Source organism: Staurois parvus, unplaced genomic scaffold (genome assembly GCF_062004578.1).
Source record: "Staurois parvus isolate SC_StPar_1 unplaced genomic scaffold, SC_StPar_1.0 ptg000025l, whole genome shotgun sequence".
Lineage (NCBI taxonomy): Eukaryota > Metazoa > Chordata > Amphibia > Anura > Ranidae > Staurois > Staurois parvus.
The window spans coordinates 11310001-11327877 of NW_028317821.1; the positions used below are offsets into that span (position 1 = coordinate 11310001).

Sequence of the window (17877 nt, forward strand, 5' to 3'; positions counted from 1 at the left end):
CTCACACGCAAAAGGTCCCCGGTTCGAAACCGGGCAGAAACAATGCTTACCTTTAACTTTTTCCCGCATAGGTTGACTCAACACTTGTCCCACGCCTTTCCCGTGTAACAGCCGTACGTGAAATTTGCACATCTCCGTCAGAGTTTCCGTGCATTCCCCACAATGTCAGTTCTTCATCTCCTGGAGTGTGAGTTGACAAGGAGTACTTGAAAACCCTTGCTTGAAGCTTTTAGGTGAGCTGGTTATCTTGTCCCACACAGGGAAATTTTCACTGCAGACCCTATGTGAGTTGAGCAGCAAAACCTGCTGCCTATTGCTCTAAGTGTTTAGATATACTTACTTTCTGGACCCAAAGGCAATGGGAATGTGGACTTTGGCTCTCCTGCCTAGTCAGCTGACCTGGAAAACCTGAAGACCATTGGTGTATATCTTCAGCTGAGCTGTTGAGAAACAGGTGTAGAAAAGCTAGAGCTGACGTATATGACTCACAGTTTCTTGGCAGTAGCGGCTGTTTTGAGAATGTTTTAATTTGCAAGGAAGGTAAAGGAAACTCAAGCTATGAAAAAACCAGAAACAAAAAGTAACCCACGAGGTGACCAGTGCTTCCGACCTCACGTCCGAAAGCAGGCAGCCGTGGTGGGTTTCTGTAGTGTAGTGGTTATCACGTTCGCCTAACACGCGAAAGGTCCCCGGTTCGAAACCGGGCAGAAACACAATGCACCTCGTTTGTGCTTTTAGCCACAGTCTACGCCGCTTTCCGCTGCTTTTTTCACCCATTGTACTTTAGCATAGACTTTCAGGTTGGAAGACACGAAAAAAATCCCAAGATTAGGTTTCTGTAGTGTAGTGGTTATCACGTTCGCCTTACACGCGAAAGGTCCCCGGTTCGAAACCGGGCAGAAACACAATGCACCTCGTTTGTGCTTTTAGCCACAGTCTACGCCGCTTTCCTCTGCTTTTTTCACCCATTGTACTTTAGCATAGACCTACAGCTTGGAAGACACAAAAACTAGCAAGAATGGGTTTCTGTAGTGTAGTGGTTATCACATTCGCCTCACACGTGAAAGGTCCCCGGTTCGAAACCGGGCAGAAACAATGCTTACCTTTAACTTTTTCCCGCATAGGTTGACTCAACACTTGTCCCACGCCTTTCCCGTGTAACAGCCGTACGTGAAATTTGCACATCTCCGTCAGAGTTTCCGTGCATTCCCCACAATGTCAGTTCTTCATCTCCTGGAGTGTGAGTTGACAAGGAGTACTTAAAAACCCTTGCTTGAAGCTTTTAGGTGAGCTGGTTATCTTGTCCCACACAGGGAAATTTTCACTGCAGACCCTATGTGAGTTGAGCAGCAAAACCTGCTGCCTATTGCTCTAAGTGTTTAGATATACTTACTTTCTGGACCCAAAGGCAATGGGAATGTGGACTTTGGCTCTCCTGCCTAGTCAGCTGACCTGGAAAACCTGAAGACCATTGGTGTATATCTTCAGCTGAGCTGTTGAGAAACAGGTGTAGAAAAGCTAGAGCTGACGTATATGTCTCACAGTTTCTTGGCAGTAGCGGCTGTTTTGAGAATGTTTTAATCTGCAAGGAAGGTAAAGGAAACTCAAGCTATGAAAAAACCAGAAACAAAAAGTAACCCACGAGGTGACCAGTGCTTCCGACCTCACGTCCGAAAGCAGGCAGCCGTGGTGGGTTTCTGTAGTGTAGTGGTTATCACGTTCGCCTAACACGCGAAAGGTCCCCGGTTCGAAACCGGGCAGAAACACAATGCACCTCGTTTGTGCTTTTAGCCACAGTCTACGCCGCTTTCCGCTGCTTTTTTCACCCATTGTACTTTAGCATAGACTTTCAGGTTGGAAGACACGAAAAAAATCCCAAGATTAGGTTTCTGTAGTGTAGTGGTTATCACGTTCGCCTTACACGCGAAAGGTCCCCGGTTCGAAACCGGGCAGAAACACAATGCACCTCGTTTGTGCTTTTAGCCACAGTCTACGCCGCTTTCCTCTGCTTTTTTCACCCATTGTACTTTAGCATAGACCTACAGCTTGGAAGACACAAAAACTAGCAAGAATGGGTTTCTGTAGTGTAGTGGTTATCACTAGAGATGAGCGAATCGAAGTATCCGAAGTGGAATTCGAGTCGAATATCGGAAAAATTTCGATTCGTGCCGAATCCGAAAAATAGCCTAATTCGGACGCGCGAATCGAAATTTTTCAGAAAATGGCGGCTGACATGTGCGGCGACGGAGCGGGGATGTCTGGGAAGGCGCGCAGACAAGGCGCGCTGACCCATAATGCATTCCTCAACTACATGTGATCGCATCAGCCTATCAGCAGCCAGCCAGCCAGCACTGTGTAATGGTCGAGCTATAAATAGCGGCCATTTTGGAATTCTTCATTTGCCTGCAGTTATTGAACAGAGGCAGACCGCTCTGTACTAGGGACAGGGACAGAGTTAGGGCCACAGAAACGATAATTGGGGACAGAGAAAAGTTACTTAGGGACAGAGAACCATTACTCAGGGACACAGACTTGTTAATGAGGGCCACAGAATCGTTATTTAGGGACAAAGAAACGCTAGTTAGGGCCACAGAATTCATAATCAGGGACAGACAGAATTGTTACTCAGTGCCAGAGAATTGTTACTTAGGGCCACAGAAACATTATTAGGGCCACAGAATTGTTACTCAGGGACAGACAGAATTGTTACTGAGTGCCAGAGAATTGTTACTCAGGGACAGACAGAATTGTTACTGAGTGCCAGAGAATTGTTACTTAGGGCCACAGAAACTTTAATTAGGGCCACAGAATTTTTACTCAGGGACAGACAGAATTGTTACTCAGTGCCAGAGAATTGTTACTCAGGGACAGACAGAATTGTTACTGAGTGCCAGAGAATTGTTACTCAGGGCCCCAGAAACTTTACTTAGGGCCACAGAATTTTTACTCAGGGACAGACAGAATTGTTACTGAGTGCCAGAGAATTGTTACTCAGGGACAGACAGAATTGTTACTGAGTGCCAGAGAATTGTTACTTAGGGCCACAGAAAGTTTACTTAGGGCCACAGAATTGTTACTCGCACAGACACAGAATTGTTACTCGCACAGACACAGAATTGTTACTGAAGGCCACAGAACTGTTACTTAGGGCCACAGAATTGTTACTCGCACAGACACAGAATTGTTACTCGCACAGACACAGAACTGTTACTGAGGGCCACAGAACTGTTACTTAGGGCCACAGAATTGTTACTCGCACAGACACAGAATTGTTACTCAGGGCCACAGAACTGTTACTTAGGGACAAAGAAACGCTAGTTAGGGCCACAGAATTCATACTCAGGGACAGACAGAATTGTTACGGAGTGCCAGAGAATTGTTACTCTGGGCCACAGAAACTTTACTTAGGGTCACAGAATTTTTACTCAGGGACAGACAGAATTGTTACTGAGTGCCAGAGAATTGTTACTCAGGGACAGACAGAATTGTTACGGAGTGCCAGAGAATTGTTACTCAGGGCCACAGAAACTTTACTTAGGGCCACAGAATTTTTACTCAGGGACAGACAGAATTGTTACTGAGTGCCAGAGAATTGTTACTCAGGGACAGACAGAATTGTTACGGAGTGCCAGAGAATTGTTACTTAGGGCCACAGACACTTTACTTAGGGCCACAGAATTGTTACTCGCACAGACACAGAATTGTTACTCGCACAGACACAGAACTGTTACTGAGGGCCACAGAAACTTTACTTAGGGACAAAGAAACGCTAGTTAGGGCCACGGAATTCATACTCAGGGACAGACAGAATTGTTACGGAGTGCCAGAGAATTGTTACTCAGGGCCACAGAAACTTTACTTAGGGCCACAGAATTTTTACTCAGGGACAGACAGAATTGTTACTGAGTGCCAGAGAATTGTTACTCAGGGACAGACAGAATTGTTACGGAGTGCCAGAGAATTGTTACTCAGGGACAGACAGAATTGTTACTGAGTGCCAGAGAATTGTTACTTAGGGCCACAGAAACTTTAATTAGGGCCACAGAATTTTTACTCAGGGACAGACAGAATTGTTACTGAGTGCCAGAGAATTGTTACTCAGGGACAGACAGAATTGTTACCGAGTGCCAGAGAATTGTTACTCAGGGACAGACAGAATTGTTACTGAGTGCCAGAGAATTGTTACTTAGGGCCACAGAAACTTTAATTAGGGCCACAGAATTTTTACTCAGGGACAGACAGAATTGTTACTGAGTGCCAGAGAATTGTTACTCAGGGACAGACAGAATTGTTACGGAGTGCCAGAGAATTGTTACTCAGGGCCACAGAAACTTTACTTAGGGCCAGAGAATTTTTACTCAGGGACAGACAGAATTGTTACTGAGTGCCAGAGAATTGTTACTCAGGGACAGACAGAATTGTTACTGAGTGCCAGATAATTGTTACTCAGGGCCCCAGAAACTTTACTTAGGGCCACAGAATTTTTACTCAGGGACAGACAGAATTGTTACTGAGTGCCAGAGAATTGTTACTCAGGGACAGACAGAATTGTTACTGAGTGCCAGAGAATTGTTACTTAGGGCCACAGAAACTTTACTTAGGGCCACAGAATTGTTACTCGCACAGACACAGAATTGTTACTCGCACAGACACAGAATTGTTACTGAGGGCCACAGAACTGTTACTTGGGGCCACAGAAACGTTAATCAGGGACACAGAATTGTTACTGAGGGCCACAGAACTGTTACTTAGGGCCACAGAATTGTTACTCGCACAGACACAGAATTGTTACTCAGGGACACAGAATTGTTACTCAGGGACACATAATCGTTTAATTAAAGAGTATGTCAGACAACATGCAGAGGAGTGGCAGAGGAGGCAATGTTTTAGGAGCGAGCAGACGTGGCAGCAGAGGAAGGGGTCGAGGCAGCACTATTCGCAGCCAGAGGCCAGTGCTCCCGGTGTCATCCAGCGGTCGTGTCTCCACCGACAACCCTGCCGTCGTCGATTGGTTGGCTCGGTCGTCTTCCTCTTCCCAGGTCACCTCTGACACCTACAGCCAACGGTCGGTGGGTACGTCAGACACAACCGTTAGTTGGCATGGCCCGGGACCAAGCCCACTGAAATCACGTGTCCTCTACCTGCCCCTGTCCTTTGGTGTTCCCTCACCAAGCGAAGTATCGCATGCTGTGGGCTCAGCCCCACTGTACAGTGAGGAAGAGCTAACAGAGGGCGGTCAGGAACGGGGGGAGACATCCGCCTTTTCAGCAGCCAGGCAAAGAAGTAGTGGCGAGGAGAGTGGCTCGGTAGCCGGTCTAGAGACAGGTCTGTCTCCTGACCCAGACGCAGCCGAGGGGGCTAGTAGTGAGGCGGAGACCCTACTTGATGATGAGGAGGTTGATCGCACTTGGCAGCCTCGTCGTCATCAGGCAATTTCTTCCGCATCATCAGGAGAAGAGGGTGGCAGCTTGGCAGCGAGCAAAACAGTCGGTGGGTTGCCCAGGAGACAGCAGCAGGGTCGCAGCAGTGTCAGTGGAGCCAAACGTCCACGGAGTAGAGCACCAGCTCCACTGCAGCCTACCACCACGGCCAGTAGTGGTGCCGGTGTGCACGGAGGAAGCAGCAGTCAGCCAGTGAGGAGTATCGGGGGCAAAGTTTCCTACTCGGCGGTGTGGCAATTTTTCGTCAAGCCGCCCGAGGAAGTAAACGTAGCCGTATGTCGACTATGTGGCCAGAAAGTCAAGCGTGGCCAGGGGGCCCATGTTGGGACTACAGCGTTGCGGCAGCATATGCAGCGTCGCCATTTGGTGGCCTGGGAAAACCGTGATAAAGATACGGCGGTTCTGCCCGCCCCAGCCCCCGCTCCATCACCCGCTCCGTTACTTGCTCCGTCACCCGACGTCAATCGCCCTCCATCAGCCAGTCAAGGCTCCAACACCTCTGCTGAGGGGAGTTGTCGCTCGTTGGCATCTTCCGCTCGTTCAGATGCTCCTTCTCCTGCTACTCCTCTTCACGGATTCCGTCAGCAGTCTTTCTTGGAATCCGTTTCCAAGAGACAACAGTTTGTGAGCACGCACCCGACGGTGCAAAAGCTGAACGTCCTCCTGTCCAAGTTGCTGGTGCTGCAGTCCCTCCCTTTCCAAGTGGTGGACTCAGCACCTTTCAGAGAAATGATGGCTTGTGCCGCGCCGCGGTGGAGAGTGCCAAGCCGTCATTTCTTCGCCAAAAAGGCAGTGCCAGCCCTGCATTCACATGTAGAAGACATGGTGGGCCAGTCTTTGAGCATGTCGGTCTCTGCCAAAGTGCACGGCAGCGCCGACGTGTGGAGCTGTAACTATGGTCAGGGACAGTACATGTCATTTACGGCCCACTGGGTGAACGTGGTGCCGTCACAGCCGCACCAGCAACTTGGACAGGTCACGCCGCTTTTGCCTCCACGTTTGCACGTCCTTGGTCCGGCAAAGATGTCCGCCTCTACCACCTCTTCTTCCGCCGTGTCCTCAGCCGCCACCCCCGTGCCAAGTCCCATTACCCGACCGGCATATCACATGTGCAGGGCGCAACGGTGTCACGCTGTTCTGCACCTGGTATGCCTTGGCGAACGTAGTCACACAGGGGAGGAACTTCTGAGTGTAATGAACAGAGAAATCGACAGATGGCTGTCTCCGCGCAAACTGAAAATCGGAACCATGTTGACCGACAACGGAAAGAACATGGTGTCTGCTCTGCGTCAAGGAAGGTTGTGCCATGCGCCATGCATGGCTCACGTGTTCAATCTGGTTGTCAAGCGGTTCTTAAAATCCACCATCCCACTGCAAGACATCCTTAAAATGTCACGTAAACTTTGCATGCATTTCAGCCATTCCTACACCGCAAAGCACACCCTCCTTGAGCTGCAGCGGCAGAACGGAATTCCACAGCATCGCCTGATCTGCGACGTTGCAACAAGGTGGAATTCAACCCTACACATGTTAGACCGCCTTTACGAACAGCGAAAGGCCATCACCGATTTCCTGATGTTACAAGCGGATAAAGGTACTCCCCTGTGTAACTTCGATGTCAGCCATTGGCAGCTCATGCGTGACACCTGCCGCTTGCTCAGGCCCTTTGAGGAGGCCACGCTATTCGTGAGTCGGCAGGACTATGGGATGAACGACGTCATTCCTCTGTTGCACGTCCTTGAACAAATGCTGTTAACAATGGCTGGTCAGGGTGCGGTAGACGTGGCGCACAGATCTCAACGCCACATGACCCCTGTGGGGGCAGGACAGGAAGAAGAGGAGGAGGTAGAGGAGGACATTTGTGCTCAGGAATTATTGAGTGAAATGGGTGGTTTTTCCACTCAGCGGACAGGAGTGGAGGAGCAGGAGCATCTGGTAGAGGAGGAGGAGGAGGAGACAGAGGACCCAGACGCACCGTGGCAGTATGCTGTGGAGATGGAGGCAGGGAGTCCCTCGCATTCCTTGGCACAAATGGCCCATAGCATGCTCGGTTGCTTGCGTAGCGACAGCCGAATAATAACCATCAGACAGAGGGATGACTTTTGGCTGTCCACCTTGTTGGACCCTCGCTACCATTCCAAAATGGTGGCCTTTTTCACACCTGCTGAGAGGGAGGCCAAAATAACGTACTATAAAAACCACCTATGTAGTCAGTTGGTCTCTGCCTTTGTGCGCCAACGTCCATCCTCAGACACTGTGGGCCCTGTGCGCTCGCGTTCCGCTGGCATGGCAGCAGGGGAGGGGTGGGGTGGTAGGAGCAGTGGCAGCTCCACCAGCAGCGGCTGCCTCAGTCTGCAGTCGATGATGAGTAGCTTTCTTCACCAGCGCAGTGAGGAAACTACTAACCAGCCACAGCAGCAGCAGCAGCATCAGGTGGACCTGGAGCAGGACCTCAAACAACAGGCTTGGGCCTACTTGGACAGCACCCTGCCAACCGAGGTAGACAATCCCCTTGACTACTGGGCAACGAAACTTGACCTTTGGCCCCAACTAGCTGAATTTGCCCTTGAAAGGCTGTCATGCCCGGCCAGTAGCGTGGCATCGGAGCGCGTGTTTAGTGCGGCAGGAGGTATTGTAACTCCGCGGAGGACACGACTGTCCACCCAAAGTGTGGAGAGACTGACGTTTGTGAAAATGAATCAGGCGTGGATTAGTCTGGATTTCAAACCACCAGTTCCTGACACAACTGACTAAATCCGCCATGAATCATGCCTCAAACATGTGCCACTTTGAGGTCTCCTCACACACTGCTGGTGTGTTGAATTTTTTGACATAGGGTGCTGGCAGATTATGGGCCTCCTATAGCTGCTGCCAGGCCCCTAATCTGCCATAGGCCCCTATATACCGCTTCCTCATGCTGCTGCCAGGTCCAGAGTCTCTCATGGGTCCCTGTACGGCCTCCCATTGCTGCTGTCTCCATCGCCACACTCTGCCATGTGCCACTTTCAGGTCTCCTCACACACTGCTGGTGTGTAGAATTTTTTGACATAGGGTGCTGGCAGATTATGGGCCTCCTATAGCTGCTGCCAGGCCCCTAATCTGCCATAGGCCCCTATATACCGCTTCCTCATGCTGCTGCCAGGTCCAGAGTCTCTCATGGGTCCCTGTACGGCCTCCCATTGCTGCTGTCTCCATCGCCACACTCTGCCATGTGCCACTTTCAGGTCTCACACACTGCTGGTGTGTAGAATTTTTTGACATAGGGTGCTGGCAGATTACGGGCCTCCCATAGCTGCTGCCAGGCCCCTAATCTGCCATAGGCCCCTATATACCGCCTCCTCATGCTGCTGCCAGGTCCAGAGTCTGTCATGGGTCCCTGTACGGCCTCCCATTGCTGCTGTCTCCATCGCCACACTCTGCCATGTGCCACTTTCAGGTCTCCTCACACACTGCTGGTGTGTAGAATTTTTTGACATAGGGTGCTGGCAGATTATGGGCCTCCCATAGCTGCTGCCAGGCCCCTAATCTGCCATGGGCCCCTATATACCGCCTCCTCATGCTGCTGCCAGGTCCACAGTGTCTCATGCCATGTGCCACTTTCAGGTCTCCTCACACTGCTGGTGTGTTGAATTTTTTGACATAGGGTGCTGGCAGATTATGGGCCTCCTATAGCTGCTGCCAGGCCCCTAATCTGCCATAGGCCCCTATATACCGCTTCCTCATGCTGCTGCCAGGTCCAGAGTCTGTCATGGGTCCCTGTACGGCCTCCCATTGCTGCTGTCTCCATCGCCACACTCTGCCATGTGCCACTTTCAGGTCTCCTCACACACTGCTGGTGTGTAGAATTTTTTGACATAGGGTGCTGGCAGATTACGGGCCTCCCATAGCTGCTGCCAGGCCCCTAATCTGCCATAGGCCCCTATATACCGCTTCCTCATGCTGCTGCCAGGTCCAGAGTCTCTCATGGGTCCCTGTACGGCCTCCCATTGCTGCTGTCTCCATCGCCACACTCTGCCATGTGCCACTTTCAGGTCTCCTCACACACTGCTGGTGTGTAGAATTTTTTGACATAGGGTGCTGGCAGATTATGGGCCTCCTATAGCTGCTGCCAGGCCCCTAATCTGCCATAGGCCCCTATATACCGCTTCCTCATGCTGCTGCCAGGTCCAGAGTCTCTCATGGGTCCCTGTACGGCCTCCCATTGCTGCTGTCTCCATCGCCACACTCTGCCATGTGCCACTTTCAGGTCTCACACACTGCTGGTGTGTAGAATTTTTTGACATAGGGTGCTGGCAGATTACGGGCCTCCCATAGCTGCTGCCAGGCCCCTAATCTGCCATAGGCCCCTATATACCGCCTCCTCATGCTGCTGCCAGGTCCAGAGTCTGTCATGGGTCCCTGTACGGCCTCCCATTGCTGCTGTCTCCATCGCCACACTCTGCCATGTGCCACTTTCAGGTCTCCTCACACACTGCTGGTGTGTAGAATTTTTTGACATAGGGTGCTGGCAGATTATGGGCCTCCTATAGCTGCTGCCAGGCCCCTAATCTGCCATAGGCCCCTATATACCGCTTCCTCATGCTGCTGCCAGGTCCAGAGTCTCTCATGGGTCCCTGTACGGCCTCCCATTGCTGCTGTCTCCATCGCCACACTCTGCCATGTGCCACTTTCAGGTCTCACACACTGCTGGTGTGTAGAATTTTTTGACATAGGGTGCTGGCAGATTACGGGCCTCCCATAGCTGCTGCCAGGCCCCTAATCTGCCATAGGCCCCTATATACCGCCTCCTCATGCTGCTGCCAGGTCCAGAGTCTGTCATGGGTCCCTGTACGGCCTCCCATTGCTGCTGTCTCCATCGCCACACTCTGCCATGTGCCACTTTCAGGTCTCCTCACACACTGCTGGTGTGTAGAATTTTTTGACATAGGGTGCTGGCAGATTATGGGCCTCCCATAGCTGCTGCCAGGCCCCTAATCTGCCATGGGCCCCTATATACCGCCTCCTCATGCTGCTGCCAGGTCCACAGTGTCTCATGCCATGTGCCACTTTCAGGTCTCCTCACACTGCTGGTGTGTTGAATTTTTTGACATAGGGTGCTGGCAGATTATGGGCCTCCTATAGCTGCTGCCAGGCCCCTAATCTGCCATAGGCCCCTATATACCGCTTCCTCATGCTGCTGCCAGGTCCAGAGTCTGTCATGGGTCCCTGTACGGCCTCCCATTGCTGCTGTCTCCATCGCCACACTCTGCCATGTGCCACTTTCAGGTCTCCTCACACACTGCTGGTGTGTAGAATTTTTTGACATAGGGTGCTGGCAGATTACGGGCCTCCCATAGCTGCTGCCAGGCCCCTAATCTGCCATAGGCCCCTATATACCGCTTCCTCATGCTGCTGCCAGGTCCAGAGTCTCTCATGGGTCCCTGTACGGCCTCCCATTGCTGCTGTCTCCATCGCCACACTCTGCCATGTGCCACTTTCAGGTCTCCTCACACACTGCTGGTGTGTAGAATTTTTTGACATAGGGTGCTGGCAGATTATGGGCCTCCTATAGCTGCTGCCAGGCCCCTAATCTGCCATAGGCCCCTATATACCGCTTCCTCATGCTGCTGCCAGGTCCAGAGTCTCTCATGGGTCCCTGTACGGCCTCCCATTGCTGCTGTCTCCATCGCCACACTCTGCCATGTGCCACTTTCAGGTCTCACACACTGCTGGTGTGTAGAATTTTTTGACATAGGGTGCTGGCAGATTACGGGCCTCCCATAGCTGCTGCCAGGCCCCTAATCTGCCATAGGCCCCTATATACCGCCTCCTCATGCTGCTGCCAGGTCCAGAGTCTGTCATGGGTCCCTGTACGGCCTCCCATTGCTGCTGTCTCCATCGCCACACTCTGCCATGTGCCACTTTCAGGTCTCCTCACACACTGCTGGTGTGTAGAATTTTTTGACATAGGGTGCTGGCAGATTATGGGCCTCCCATAGCTGCTGCCAGGCCCCTAATCTGCCATGGGCCCCTATATACCGCCTCCTCATGCTGCTGCCAGGTCCACAGTGTCTCATGCCATGTGCCACTTTCAGGTCTCCTCACACTGCTGGTGTGTTGAATTTTTTGACATAGGGTGCTGGCAGATTATGGGCCTCCTATAGCTGCTGCCAGGCCCCTAATCTGCCATAGGCCCCTATATACCGCTTCCTCATGCTGCTGCCAGGTCCAGAGTCTGTCATGGGTCCCTGTACGGCCTCCCATTGCTGCTGTCTCCATCGCCACACTCTGCCATGTGCCACTTTCAGGTCTCCTCACACACTGCTGGTGTGTAGAATTTTTTGACATAGGGTGCTGGCAGATTACGGGCCTCCCATAGCTGCTGCCAGGCCCCTAATCTGCCATAGGCCCCTATATACCGCTTCCTCATGCTGCTGCCAGGTCCAGAGTCTCTCATGGGTCCCTGTACGGCCTCCCATTGCTGCTGTCTCCATCGCCACACTCTGCCATGTGCCACTTTCAGGTCTCCTCACACACTGCTGGTGTGTAGAATTTTTTGACATAGGGTGCTGGCAGATTATGGGCCTCCTATAGCTGCTGCCAGGCCCCTAATCTGCCATAGGCCCCTATATACCGCTTCCTCATGCTGCTGCCAGGTCCAGAGTCTCTCATGGGTCCCTGTACGGCCTCCCATTGCTGCTGTCTCCATCGCCACACTCTGCCATGTGCCACTTTCAGGTCTCACACACTGCTGGTGTGTAGAATTTTTTGACATAGGGTGCTGGCAGATTACGGGCCTCCCATAGCTGCTGCCAGGCCCCTAATCTGCCATAGGCCCCTATATACCGCTTCCTCATGCTGCTGCCAGGTCCAGAGTCTCTCATGGGTCCCTGTACGGCCTCCCATTGCTGCTGTCTCCATCGCCACACTCTGCCATGTGCCACTTTCAGGTCTCCTCACACACTGCTGGTGTGTAGAATTTTTTGACATAGGGTGCTGGCAGATTATGGGCCTCCCATAACTGCTGCCAGGCCCCTAATCTGCCATGGGCCCCTATATACCGCCTCCTCATGCTGCTGCCAGGTCCACAGTGTCTCATGCCATGTGCCACTTTCAGGTCACCTCACACTGCTGGTGTGTTGAATTTTTTGACATAGGGTGCTGGCAGATTATGGGCCTCCTATAGCTGCTGCCAGGCCCCTAATCTGCCATAGGCCCCTATATACCGCTTCCTCATGCTGCTGCCAGGTCCAGAGTCTGTCATGGGTCCCTGTACGGCCTCCCATTGCTGCTGTCTCCATCGCCACACTCTGCCATGTGCCACTTTCAGGTCTCCTCACACACTGCTGGTGTGTAGAATTTTTTGACATAGGGTGCTGGCAGATTATGGGCCTCCCATAGCTGCTGCCAGGCCCCTAATCTGCCATAGGCCCCTATATACCGCCTCCTCATGCTGCTGCCAGGTCCAGAGTCTGTCATGGGTCCCTGTACGGCCTCCCATTGCTGCTGTCTCCATCGCCACACTCTGCCATGTGCCACTTTCAGGTCTCCTCACACTGCTGGTGTGTAGAATTTTTTGACATAGGGTGCTGGCAGATTACGGGCCTCCCATTGCTGCTGCCAGGCCCCTAATCTGCCATGGGCCCCTATACCGCCTCCTCATGCTGCTGCCAAGTCCAGAGTGTGTCATGGGTCCCTGTACGGCCTCCTATTGCTGCTGTCTCCATAGCCACACTCTGCCATGTGCCACTTTCAGGTCTCCTCACACTGCTGGTGTGTTGAATTTTTTGACATAGGGTGCTGGCAGATTACGGGCCTCCCATTGCTGCTGCCAGGCACGTAATCTGCCATGGGCCCCCGTACCGACTCCTCATGCTGTGACGTTGCAACAAGGTGGAATTCAACCCTACATATGTTAGACCGCCTTTACGAACAGCGAAAGGCCATCACCGATTTCCTGATGTTAAAAGCGGATAAAGGTACTCCCTGTGTAACTTAGATGTCAGCCATTGGCAGCTCATGCGTGACACCTGCGCTTGCTCAGGCCCTTTGAGGAGGCCACGCTATTCGTGAGTCGGCAGGACTATGGGATGAACGACGTCATTCCTCTGTTGCACGTCCTGGAACAAATGCTGTTAACAATGGCTGGTCAGGATGCGGTAGACGTGGCGCACAGATCTCAACGCCACATGACCCCTGTGGGGGCAGGACAGGAAGAAGAGGAGGAGGTAGAGGAGGACATTGGTGCTCAGGAATTATTGAGTGAAATGGGTGGTTTTTCCACTCAGCGGACAGGAGTGGAGGAGCAGGAGCATCTGGTAGAGGAGGAGGAGGAGGAGACAGAGGACCCAGACGCACCGTGGCAGTATGCTGTGGAGATGGAGGCAGGGAGTCCCTCGCATTCCTTGGCACAAATGGCCCATAGCATGCTCGGTTGCTTGCGTAGCGACAGCCGAATAATAACCATCAGACAGAGGGATGACTTTTGGCTGTCCACCTTGTTGGACCCTCGCTACCGTTCAAAAATGGTGGCCTTTTTCACACCTGCTGAGAGGGAGGCCAAAATAACGTACTATAAAAACCACCTATGTAGTCAGCTGGTCTCTGCCTGTCTGCGCCAACGTCCATCCTCAGACACTGTGGGCCCTGTGCGCTCGCGTTCCGCTGCCATGGCAGCAGGGGAGGGGTGGGGTGGTAGGAGCAGTGGCAGCTCCACCAGCAGCGGCTGCCTCAGTCTGCAGTCGATGATGAGTAGCTTTCTTCACCAGCGCAGTGAGGAAACTACTAACCAGCCGCAGCAGCAGCAGCAGCATCAGGTGGACCTGGAGCAGGACCTCAAACAACAGGCTTAGGCCTACTTGGACAGCACCCTACCAACCGAGGTAGACAATCCCCTTGACTACTGGGCAACGAAACTTGACCTTTGGCCCCAACTAGCTGAATTTGCCCTTGAAAGGCTGTCATGCCCGGCCAGTAGCGTGGCATCGGAGCGCGTGTTTAGTGCGGCAGGAGGTATTGCAACTCCGCGGAGGACACGACTGTCCACCCAAAGTGTGGAGAGACTGACGTTTGTGAAAATGAATCAGGCGTGGATTAGTCTGGATTTCAAACCACCAGTTCCTGACACAACTGACTAAATCCGCCATGAATCATGCCCCAAACATGTGCCACTTTCAGGTCTCCTCACACTGCTGGTGTGTTCCATTTTTTGTCATAGGGTGCTGGCAGATTATGGGCCTCCCATAGCTGCTGCCAGGCCCCTAATCTGCCATGGGCACCTATACCGCCTCCTCATGCTGCTGCCAAGTCCAGAGTCTCTCATGGGTCCCTGTACGGCCTCCCATTGCTGCTGTCTCCATCGCCACACTCTGCCATGTGCCACTTTCAGGTCTCACACACTGCTGGTGTGTAGAATTTTTTGACATAGGGTGCTGGCAGATTACGGGCCTCCCATAGCTGCTGCCAGGCCCCTAATCTGCCATAGGCCCCTATATACCGCCTCCTCATGCTGCTGCCAGGTCCAGAGTCTGTCATGGGTCCCTGTACGGCCTCCCATTGCTGCTGTCTCCATCGCCACACTCTGCCATGTGCCACTTTCAGGTCTCCTCACACTGCTGGTGGGTTCCATTTTTTGTCATAGGGTGCTGGCAGATTACGGGCCTTCCATAGCTGCTGCCAGGCCCCTAATCTGCCATGGGCCCCTGTTGTTGCTTGTTGGCATATTCCGCTCGTTCAGATGCTCCTTCTCCTGCTACTCCTCTTCACGGATTCCGTCAGCAGTCTTTCTTGGAATCCGTTTCCAAGAGACAACAGTTTGCGAGCACGCACCAGACGGTGCAGAAACTGAACGTCCTCCTGTCCAAGTTGCTGCTGCCAGGCTCGTAATCTGTCATGCGCCCCTGTACCGCCTCCTCATGCTGCTGCCAGGTCCAGAGTGTGTCATGGGCCCCCGTACCGACTCCAAATGCTGCTGCCAGGCCCGTAATCTGTCATGGGCCCCTGTACCGCCTCCCCATGCTGCTGCCACGTCCAGATTGTGTCATGGGTCCCTGTACGGCCTCCCATTGCTGCTGCCAGGCCTGTAATCTGCCATGGGCACCCGTACCGACTCCTCATGCTGCTGCCAGGCCCGTAATCTGCCATGGGCCCCTGTACCGCCTCCTCATGCTGCTGCCAGGTCCAGAGTGTGTCATGGGTCCCTGTACGGCCTCCCATTGCTGCTGTCTCTATCGCCACACTCTGCCATGTGCCACTTTCAGGTCTCCTCACACTGCTGGTGGTTTCCATTTTTGTCATAGGGTGCTGTATGGCCTCCCATTGCTGCTGCCTCCACCGCCACACTGTGGCTCCACACTCTGGTTTTGGCCCCGTGACTGGCCAAATGAGTGAAGTGTGCGGTGATTCTAAGATCGACGGCACTCATCTGCATGTCATACTGCCTGACAGTATTATTTCTCTTCCCCAGCAGACTCCAAGGGCATTTAAATTAAAGGTACAGTGTTCAGCACTAATATTAAGTCTCTCTGAAGCCTAGAAACACCCTTTTTTAAGTTAAATTCACAGCGAATATATTCGACTCGAATCGAAATTTTTCTACGAATTCGCCGAATCAGTCGAATCGAATTTTTGAATACTTCGCTCATCTCTAGTTATCACGTTCGCCTCACACGCGAAAGGTCCCCGGTTCGAAACCAGGCAGAAACAATGCTTACCTTTAACTTTTTCCCGCATAGGTTGACTCAACACTTGTCCCACGCCTTTCCCGTGTAACAGCCGTACGTGAAATTTGCACATCTCCGTCAGAGTTTCCGTGCATTCCCCACAATGTCAGTTCTTCATCTCCTGGAGTGTGAGTTGACAAGGAGTACTTGAAAACCCTTGCTTGAAGCTTTTAGGTGAGCTGGTTATCTTGTCCCACACAGGGAAATTTTCACTGCAGACCCTATGTGAGTTGAGCAGCAAAACCTGCTGCCTATTGCTCTAAGTGTTTAGATATACTTACTTTCTGGACCCAAAGGCAATGGGAATGTGGACTTTGGCTCTCCTGCCTAGTCAGCTGACCTGGAAAACCTGAAGACCATTGGTGTATATCTTCAGCTGAGCTGTTGAGAAACAGGTGTAGAAAAGCTAGAGCTGACGTATATGACTCACAGTTTCTTGGCAGTAGCGGCTGTTTTGAGAATGTTTTAATCTGCAAGGAAGGTAAAGGAAACTCAAGCTATGAAAAAACCAGAAACAAAAAGTAACCCACGAGGTGACCAGTGATTCCGACCTCACGTCCGAAAGCAGGCAGCCGTGGTGGGTTTCTGTAGTGTAGTGGTTATCACGTTCGCCTAACACGCGAAAGGTCCCCGGTTCGAAACCGGGCAGAAACACAATGCACCTCGTTTGTGCTTTTAGCCACAGTCTACGCCGCTTTCCGCTGCTTTTTTCACCCATTGTACTTTAGCATAGACTTTCAGGTTGGAAGACACGTAAAAAATCCCAAGATTAGGTTTCTGTAGTGTAGTGGTTATCACGTTCGTCTTACACGCGAAAGGTCCCCGGTTCGAAACCGGGCAGAAACACAATGCACCTCGTTTGTGCTTTTAGCCACAGTCTACGCCGCTTTCCTCTGCTTTTTTCACCAATTGTACTTTAGCATAGACCTACAGCTTGGAAGACACAAAAACTAGCAAGAATGGGTTTCTGTAGTTTAGTGGTTATCACGTTCGCCTCACACGCGAAAGGTCCCCGGTTCGAAACCGGGCAGAAACAATGCTTACCTTTAACTTTTTCCCGCATAGGTTGACTCAACACTTGTCCCACGCCTTTCCCGTGTAACAGCCGTACGTGAAATTTGCACATCTCCGTCAGAGTTTCCGTGCATTCCCCACAATGTCAGTTCTTCATCTCCTGGAGTGTGAGTTGACAAGGAGTACTTGAAAACCCTTGCTTGAAGCTTTTAGGTGAGCTGGTTATCTTGTCCCACACAGGGAAATTTTCACTGCAGACCCTATGTGAGTTGAGCAGCAAAACCTGCTGCCTATTGCTCTAAGTGTTTAGATCTACTTACTTTCTGGACCCAAAGGCAATGGGAATGTGGACTTTGGCTCTCCTGCCTAGTCAGCTGACCTGGAAAACCTGAAGACCATTGGTGTATATCTTCAGCTGAGCTGTTGAGAAACAGGTGTAGAAAAGCTAGAGCTGACGTATATGACTCACAGTTTCTTGGCAGTAGCGGCTGTTTTGAGAATGTTTTAATCTGCAAGGAAGGTAAAGGAAACTCAAGCTATGAAAAAACCAGAAACAAAAAGTAACCCACGAGGTGACCAGTGCTTCCGACCTCACGTCCGAAAGCAGGCAGCCGTGGTGGGTTTCTGTAGTGTAGTGGTTATCACGTTCGCCTAACACGCGAAAGGTCCCCGATTCGAAACCGGGCAGAAACACAATGCACCTCGTTTGTGCTTTCAGCCAC

General features: G+C 52.0%; 10 non-coding genes across 10 annotated transcripts in view; all 10 read left to right on the forward strand.

The window, feature by feature from the left end:
- The window catches only part of TRNAV-CAC (transfer RNA valine (anticodon CAC)), a 73-nt gene extending 31 nt beyond the window's left edge, over positions 1 to 42 (forward strand). The window contains exon 1 of the tRNA in view: positions 1 to 42. This exon is cut by the window's left edge and continues 31 nt beyond it. This is a non-coding gene — a tRNA (tRNA-Val).
- A 598-nt stretch (positions 43 to 640) lies between these two features.
- On the forward strand, positions 641 to 713 carry TRNAV-AAC (transfer RNA valine (anticodon AAC)). The gene has a single exon. It is a non-coding gene; the product is annotated as a tRNA-Val (tRNA).
- Positions 714 to 832: 119 nt separating this feature from the next.
- TRNAV-UAC (transfer RNA valine (anticodon UAC)) lies at positions 833 to 905 on the forward strand. The gene has a single exon. It is a non-coding gene; the product is annotated as a tRNA-Val (tRNA).
- A 117-nt stretch (positions 906 to 1022) lies between these two features.
- TRNAV-CAC (transfer RNA valine (anticodon CAC)) lies at positions 1023 to 1095 on the forward strand. The gene has a single exon. It is a non-coding gene; the product is annotated as a tRNA-Val (tRNA).
- Positions 1096 to 1693: 598 nt separating this feature from the next.
- On the forward strand, positions 1694 to 1766 carry TRNAV-AAC (transfer RNA valine (anticodon AAC)). The gene has a single exon. It is a non-coding gene; the product is annotated as a tRNA-Val (tRNA).
- A 119-nt stretch (positions 1767 to 1885) lies between these two features.
- TRNAV-UAC (transfer RNA valine (anticodon UAC)) lies at positions 1886 to 1958 on the forward strand. The gene has a single exon. It is a non-coding gene; the product is annotated as a tRNA-Val (tRNA).
- A 14764-nt stretch (positions 1959 to 16722) lies between these two features.
- TRNAV-AAC (transfer RNA valine (anticodon AAC)) lies at positions 16723 to 16795 on the forward strand. The gene has a single exon. It is a non-coding gene; the product is annotated as a tRNA-Val (tRNA).
- A 119-nt stretch (positions 16796 to 16914) lies between these two features.
- On the forward strand, positions 16915 to 16987 carry TRNAV-UAC (transfer RNA valine (anticodon UAC)). Its single transcript has one exon. It is a non-coding gene; the product is annotated as a tRNA-Val (tRNA).
- A 117-nt stretch (positions 16988 to 17104) lies between these two features.
- On the forward strand, positions 17105 to 17177 carry TRNAV-CAC (transfer RNA valine (anticodon CAC)). Its single transcript has one exon. It is a non-coding gene; the product is annotated as a tRNA-Val (tRNA).
- Positions 17178 to 17775: 598 nt separating this feature from the next.
- On the forward strand, positions 17776 to 17848 carry TRNAV-AAC (transfer RNA valine (anticodon AAC)). Its single transcript has one exon. It is a non-coding gene; the product is annotated as a tRNA-Val (tRNA).
- Positions 17849 to 17877: the final 29 nt, after the last annotated feature.